At 43.5% G+C, this 8,140-nt stretch overlaps 1 non-coding gene across 1 annotated transcript; it reads right to left on the reverse strand.

The window, feature by feature from the left end:
* Window positions 1–5,904: 5,904 nt before the first annotated feature.
* trnai-uau lies at window positions 5,905–6,000 on the reverse strand. The gene is made up of 2 exons: window positions 5,963–6,000; window positions 5,905–5,940 (listed from the first exon to the last, which is right to left on the reverse strand). It is a non-coding gene; the product is annotated as a tRNA-Ile (tRNA).
* Between the last annotated feature and the right edge of the window lie 2,140 nt (window positions 6,001–8,140).

Here is an 8,140-nt window from a genome sequence, read left to right on the forward strand (position 1 = left end):
AGCCACTCTACTGACATAATAAAAGCATTTCAGAACTGACAGACAGACTCGTCCCACCTCTTGAGTTTATGACAGCCCATAAACGACAGCCACACTCAGACAACAACTCACCAGAACAAAAGGCCTAAAACCCATCATTTACAGGACAAACATGGTGTGCAAGATTCCATGCAGGGACTGCACGAAACACTATATAGGACTAACAGACAGACAATTGGTGATCCACATTCATGAAGATCAACTAGCACCTAAACGCCACGGCCAGCTGTCACTAGTAGCTATACTCAGGGCACTTAGTGTCTTTTATTCCAGGATTGGTAAATGGGATTATATGACCATCTGCAGCACCATCTACTTCCTTGTGTGAGGACCTGCTGATGTAACCTATGTAAAACTCGCTTGCTTGTTGAGAAATACATCGAAGATGGTAGCCCAGAAAAAATATTTCTGTTGTGTTTCTGGTGCTGTTCCTGGCATGGCCTGTGGCATTGTCCTTATTTTATGCTTTCTGACAGTTCAATATGTGCTTCTATGATCGTATAGTGTACAGTACTCTGCATTGTGCGTTCGAAATGCAGTTCCCACCAGTAACGATTTTGTTTTTTCTCTTCATATATGCAATAGTAACACACTAAAGGATCAATTAATATTGCAAGAAGACATATAGAGGCGTGTGAAGTGCTGATATGGTGGTGATATTTTTACAATGTTTAGAGGCTACCTTGATTCAGGAGATAAAGATCTGTTTGGGTACAGACGAGGAACAGTGAGGGAAAGAAATCACAAGTGGGTGTCATTTACAAGTCAACTCACAGTAACCACAATGTGAAATACAACACTCAAGAAAATATATTGTTTGAAAGAGATAAAGGAATGTCATTACCTCTCCCACTCCCAGCTCCATTATAAATAAAGTTTAGAGAATCTAAACAATATATCAACTCTGTCCTATAGAACAACACCACATATATATTGTTCTTTGATTTATTTACAGGCTACTTAGTATCAGTCTTTTTTTCTGGAAAATCATTGTGAGCATTTGGAAAGGAGGCCATTGTTTTTGCTAGAAAAATAAATTTTGCTGATCTTTGTTTCATACACAAGAACACCCAGATTCCTCTGCATCACGTATTTCTGGAGTTTAACAATAGGCTGACTTTTGACTCTGCCGACGAAAGTACAAGACATTTCACTCCCGACATGAAAGTGCGTCTGCCAAGCTTTTGCCCATTCACTCAACCTACTAAGGTCCCTTTGCAGATTCCCCCGTCCTCATCACAACATGCTCTCCAACGTATTGTGTATTGTCAGCAAAACTGGACACGTCAAACTGCCACTTCGTCCAAGTCATTAAATAAAGATAAATAATTGAAATCCTATGACTGACCACTCTGCATTTTACTAATTATATCTTTCCAACTTGAAAAATACCCATTAACGCCGATTCTGTGTCTTCTGTTAAATAAACAATGGACAGTTCATGGTCATTTCTTACTCAAACACCGTGAACTCCTACCTTGTGCAATGACCTTTGCAATGGTTCCTTACTGAGTACCTGCAAGAAGTTCAAATGCACTTTATCTACCAGCTCCTTTGATCAACTTTGCTTGTAATGTTAGTAAAGAAATCTGGCGAGTTGTCAAGTGGGATTTTTCTTTCAACAAATGATGTTGACTCGGTTTGACAGCAATCATCTTTTATAACGTTCTGCTTTTTTTTTCATTTACAATGGTCTCTCACATTCTCCAAAGAAAACATATTGGAGCAGATGGTCTATCAGGTCAGCTACAACTCAAGCTCTCATCAGCCACCTGAACAAATACAGGGGGACAAGAAATGTTGGAGTCATTGTGCAGACAGGGGAAGCCGAGTATGAACCTTTCCTAATGCAATCCTCTATTCCATAAGAAATATTAAGCAATAGCTGGGAGCATGTAGTAATCACAGAGTTGCCGCGGGCAGATTTGAATCGTGCTGATTACGTTTCTTCAAAACGCCTGTGGGACGAATTCTCACTCCACCTCCAGAAAACCTGTCTCAACAAACCGGTCTGGTCATTTGTTTGCATTTAGGAAACTCGAATTCTGAATCAGAGAAGTACCACACTCAAAGCATTAGCTGTTTCTCGTTCCAAAGATACCGTCACTTTTCTGCAGTATTCTCTGCATTTATTCTGCAGATATGCTGTTTTGCATTAAATTTCTTCGATTCCAGTCCTCTGGTAACTGACCCTGGCCAGTGGCAACATTTTCTCGTGCTCATCAACCCGCCCATTCAAACAGCTCCCTCCCACATCATTATAAACAACCCCAGGAAATCTCTGGTTAACCTTCTTTGCACAAAAGAGCACATTCCCCATCTCGGGACTCTCTCCACAAAACGGGATTTCCTCATCACTGGAGATGGTGCAAGCGGACAATTGTGAAGAGACTTTGGGGAAAATATTGTGAGTTGGCAGTTGGAAAAATGTTCAGCAAGCAATCCAGAAAACCCAGCTTTGTGAATCTTCAGAAAATCTTTGGTAAGCAAAATCAGAAGAGAAGGAAGGGTGAACTGTCCGACTGAACAGAGACAGTCTCGACATCTTCCCCTTTTTTAATTGACATTGACTGTGATGTTCTGGGACATGAACTGATCAGAGACATTGAAAGTATTCTCGTTCTGCACATCAGCAATTTAAACCTCATCTCGGCGCTGGGACAATGAGAAAATTCAGGAACAAACAAGACACTGAAAAGCTCAAGGGGAGATGGCCATAATTGTCGGAGAGCTGGTACTGGGTTGATATGAATGTGTCTGCAGAGGGTGGGATCAGACTGTTCCCATGTCTCCACAACAGATGTCCCAGGCATTATTATGGAAAAGTAAACTTGATAGAGGACAGTTGTCATTCCGGGAGAGGCAGGCTGAAGCTTGAAATTACTTACAGCTTGCTTTAGGGGATTATGCAGAACCCCAGCTGACCAGGCTCTGTGGCTAAATGGACGGTGCATTTGGCTGCCGACGGGGAGTTTGGTGGTTTAAAACCACCCAGGGGTTTCTGCACAACTCCGGGTTTTAATGGGTTTAGAAAATGTTTCATTAAATCTTATCCAGTGAGGAACCACAAAGGGGTTTCTATATTTCTTTAATGGTTAACGTAAAGAATTGCGGAAGCAGGGAATCTGAAACAAAACAGAAACTGCTGGAGAAACTCAGCAGGTTTGGCTGAACCTATGGGAGAAAACAGAGTTCTGATAAAGTTCTGAAACATTTTCTCTGACTCTCTCTTCACAGATGCTGCCAGAACTGCGAAGTTTCTCCCGCATTTTCTGTTTGTGTTTTTAAATGAATGTCCATTTCAGCTATTGGGACGGAATATCCAAACCCGCCATGTACTGACATTTAACCATTTCAAAAGATGTGAAGTGATTGGATTCAAACAAACCCAACAATAATTCATACTTCCTCACCTCCACACACAGAGAGAGACCTGGGAAGTGGTGGTCAGTGCAGTTGCGTAGTCATGGCGAAGTGGTTAAGGGGATGGACTTGAAATCCATTGGGGTTTGCCTGCACAGGCTGGAATACTACCGACTGCTATTGAGAAATGTCGTAAAGTAGAAAGGGAGATTGCCCCCTGAATTAATAAATGTTCAAATCACAGGATGAAGGAAAAAAACAATGCAGCCAGATTGGGAATGGTGGGAATCTGAAACCCAAAGCCTGTAATGGTGGAACAAGCAGATAGCCCCTGAGCAGTTGAGAATTATTGAGATGCACACTTGCATCGCCAACTTCGTTTGAGGCTATGAGCCAAATGTTGGGAAATGAGGCCTGAACAGTCGGGTTTTTGTCTTCGACAGGTGCAGACTTGATAGGCCGAATGGCACTTTCTGTGCTGGCGACCTCTATGACCAGCTGTGGTGAGCTCAGTTTGTGAAGTGGAGAGTGTGATGCTGGAAAAGCACAGCAGGTCGGGCAGCATATAGCAGTCAGTTTTAAACAAAAACATGATGAGGATAATGTAAATCTCCACCAAGGAATTCATGGGCCTCCTCTTTAGATTAGATTACTTATAGTGTGAAAAGAGGCCCTTCGGCCCAAAGAGTCAGCACCGACCCTCCGAAGAGCAACCCACCCATACCACTATGGGCAACTTAGCATGGCCAATTCGCTTAAATTTTTGGAATGTTGGAAGAAACCCACGGGGGGAATATGCAAACTCCACACAGACAGTTGCCTGAGGCGGAAACTGAACCCGGGTCTCTAGCGTTATGAGGTAGTAGTGCTAACCACTGTGCTATCGTGCCGTTCCGCTCTCATCTTCAGAACAGACAACTCCTTTTGCAGCCTTAGGTTAGATAGTGCAGGATTCTCACAGGCTCCTCAGATGCTGCCTGACCTACTGTGCTTTTCCAGCAGCACACTCTCGACATTAATCTCCAGCATCTGCAGTCCTCACATCTGCTTCAGTTTGTGAAGTGACTGGACAATGTTTCCAAAATATACCCGACCCAGGAAGGGGCTGGGGCTGAACCGATTCGCCTTTGATCTGTCTGTCTGACATTGGGATTGGTGCTAATCGGCATTGTGTACTTTCCTGAAATACTCCTGTGAGAGAATCAGGAAGATGAGATCCTGGTGCCTCCTTAGCCAGCCGTGTGCAAGCCCAACGCTTCTCATGACCTTGTATCTGACATTCCCTGGCCCTGTTTTACAGGCAAAGATTGACTTCACGATCTGTCTGTATTTGTATGAAGCAGCTCATTGACCTCGGTGCTGGATGGTCAGAGGGAGCTGGAGGTGAGACTGGGACAGAAGCCGAAAGAGATGAGACGTGAAAGTGTTAAGTGTTTGCCGTGAGTCAGTTGTTTTTGGTGAGGAATGTATGCCCGACGCTGTCCTGTCAGATTCCCAGAATCCGCAGGGATTGTGTCGCTGGGTTTTGTGAAATTGGAAGTTACACATGAGCAGCGCGTGGGACTATTTCAGCTCAATTTCCATTTCATATCCCAGCTCATTGCAGCGGTTCTCATTGTCTAGAGAAGTGGCTTATGTTACACCTAAAGCTGCCTTTTGTCGGAGAAACTTGTGGACGTGAAGCACATGGAGCGGGTATAATCCTGAGCCCCCTGACTATTAATGCGAAAGAACTGAGCTGTTTATATTAGCTCTGCATTAAAGGGAAGCCTGTAAGCTCAGTCCGCTTTATGACTGGTTTACGAAATAAAATGATACCAATAGCGTGAGATTAATTCTCGCAATGTCTGTGCTTACCATAAGGACTGTAAGACGATGGCGACACTCACATCTCTTTAAATGAAATTTATACCACAGTGAGTAGGAATTGACCTGTCGATGTAACACCATTGATATTGTCACCTTTCGCCTTGAACATTTCGCCGCAATCACCGACAAGGAGACTGAGTCAACTTAATAGGCACTCATCTCTGTCCAAGAAATCCAGCGATAAGACTCATCCTTATTCCCGTTTGAACCCTCTGTCCTTCACAGCTGCACTTCAAAAAGTCTTGATCATGTCGATATCAGATTTTCCGACAGAGTTCAAACTACCCAATGAGACAAATCGGAGTCTTTTCCGATTGGTTTAATGACCTGCGCGCGTTTGCAGCAAATGGAATGAGCTAAACAGCCTATAATATGAAATGAGCCAAACAGCCTATCTCAGAAATTAACCCAGCTCTCTTCACCTCTGTTTCTCTATCCACAGATTGATAGTCACCTGGGGAAACATTTGTGGCTGCTCGGTTAATAATTTAGGTATTTCCCGAGGACAGAACACTGGACAAAACCAGAAGCTGGACTTTTAGAATAAATGCTGGTTTCCTGAACATGGTTTTGCAACTGGATGATGTCCTCAGGATGATGTCCCAATAATGCCTGGTTACTGTCAGTAAAAACTGCTCCAGGTGAGGATCGAACTCACAACCTCGGCATTTCACGCACTTCGATACGGTCATATAAGTACCACGCGCTGACCGATTGCGCCACTGGAGCTACAAGCCATAGCCTTACCATTGGGCCTTTCAATCCAATAACTCTATTTTTGCTGTGGTTTTGAAATGACATCTCTCGCAAAGGAGGTAATACTGATAATGAACCACTCAGTACCCTGTATGGAGCATCAAGTTCAGGTAAGGGACAGAGAAGATGTTGTTTAAAATAGACTTTCTTGAAAAATAATTGTCTGTGGATTCCTGCTTTGATTACAGACAAATGTTACATCGCCGCTGTCACAGGGCTTTTCAGTCCATCAGCTTCAATTCTCACAGAATTTGATTCACTGACACTTCACCAATTTCCTTTGGAAAAGTCTTACAGAAAACATGACCACATGACACACATCGTCAACAATCTTCACCATTTCTACATCCAAGAGCACGTAGCACGATTTTTATAAATACTGAAAATATAAGAATATCATACAAGGGTAAACTGAATTTCAGTTTAAATTGCGAAGTAGCAAAAATCCAGAGTAAGATTTAGAATGTCAGAAATTCATGTTTCTTACAGTGGACAGAACTCCAGCCCAGCAAAGGGAAATCTGTCCCTAAATCTCCAACATCCAAAAGGTTGCTTGCTCTATGTGTTCAGGTGGAAACCTGTGTGAAGGAGCATGCAGTCTGACAGAGGGCCTGTGAGAATCGTGAGTGTGCTGCTGGAAAAGCACAGCAGGTCAGGCAGCATTCGAGGAGCGTGTGAGAATCCTCCACTCTCTGACCTAAAGCTGCAACACAAGTTGTCTATTCCAGTTGGGGGAGCGGAGCGGAGCCGATATTCCGTGGTGGGGATTCATATTGTCCTCATCATACTATTGTTTAAAACCCTCTGCTAGAAACAGCACACACACAGTGGAACAGGAGGAGGCCATTCAACCCATCGGCCCTGTCTGACCATTCGATATAGTCATGGCTGACAGAACAGTTCCATGTCTTTTCCCAGCTCATCCATATCATCCTGTCGCCCACAGAGAAACAGAATTTATCAAGCTGTACCTGAAAACGAAATAGAAAATGTGCAAGTGTGGGAGGGAAAAGTTATGTTTCGAGACAGTTGGATTTCTGCACAAACTTTGCAGGTTTTGCGGGTGAGAAACTGATGCTCATTTGATCATGCTTCAAACGATGTGATTCCCTCAAACCTTGCCTCGAAAAGTAGAAGAATTCCCTCTGGAACTCCGACAGGAATTGATGACGAATCACTAGAACATCATTGATTCATTTCAAAGAACTACAAAAGAAGTGGCAGAGCTGGGACATACAGGACTGAAGGAGGTGATTGTTCCTGCTTTCCTCCCACACCTCTTGATCACTTCAATTCTAAGAACAAGTGCAGAAGCAAAACACTAAATTTCTGATGTAGAAACAGAAAATGCTGGAAATACTCAGCATATCTGGCAGTTCCTGAAAGTGTGATAGAGGTCAACACCATCACAACTTGATTGTCCTTACTTTGTATTCACGATAACTAATGTCCAAGTCACAACTTATTTAGATTAGATTAGATTACTTACAGTTTGGAAACAGGCCCTTCGGCCCATCAAGTCCACACCAACCCGCCAAAGCGCAACCCACCCATACCCCTACATTTACCCCTTACCTAACACTACGGGCAATTTAGCATGGCCAATTCACCTGACCTGCACATCTTTGGACTGTGGGAGGAAACCGGAGCACCCGGAGGAAACCCACGCAGACACGGGGAGAATGTGCAAACTCCACACAGTCAGTCGCCTGAGGCGGGAATTGAACCACTGTGCTAACCACTGTGCCACCCATGGTGTCTTAACCTCTCCATTGCTACACCCTTTTATTTTGCTATGTGAAACTTTTTGTCAATTAATTCGGCACTGACAGAACAGTCATTTAAACCTGGGTGCTATGAAACATGCTAGAAATGGTCATAGTAGACAAAATGAGGAGCTATTTGAAGAAATGTGGGTTTCATTCAGGAAAGCTAAAATTGAATTGTCACAGAAAATTGATGAGGTAAAAACAATGACTGCAGATGCTGGAAACCAGATTCTGGATCTGTGGTGCTGGAAGAGCACAGCAATTCAGGCAGCATCCGAGGACAGGCAAAATCGACGTTTCGGGCAAAAGCCCTTCATCAGGAATAAAGGCAGAGAGCCTGAAGC

This window comes from Chiloscyllium plagiosum, chromosome 45 (genome assembly GCF_004010195.1).
Source record: "Chiloscyllium plagiosum isolate BGI_BamShark_2017 chromosome 45, ASM401019v2, whole genome shotgun sequence".
NCBI lineage: Eukaryota > Metazoa > Chordata > Chondrichthyes > Orectolobiformes > Hemiscylliidae > Chiloscyllium > Chiloscyllium plagiosum.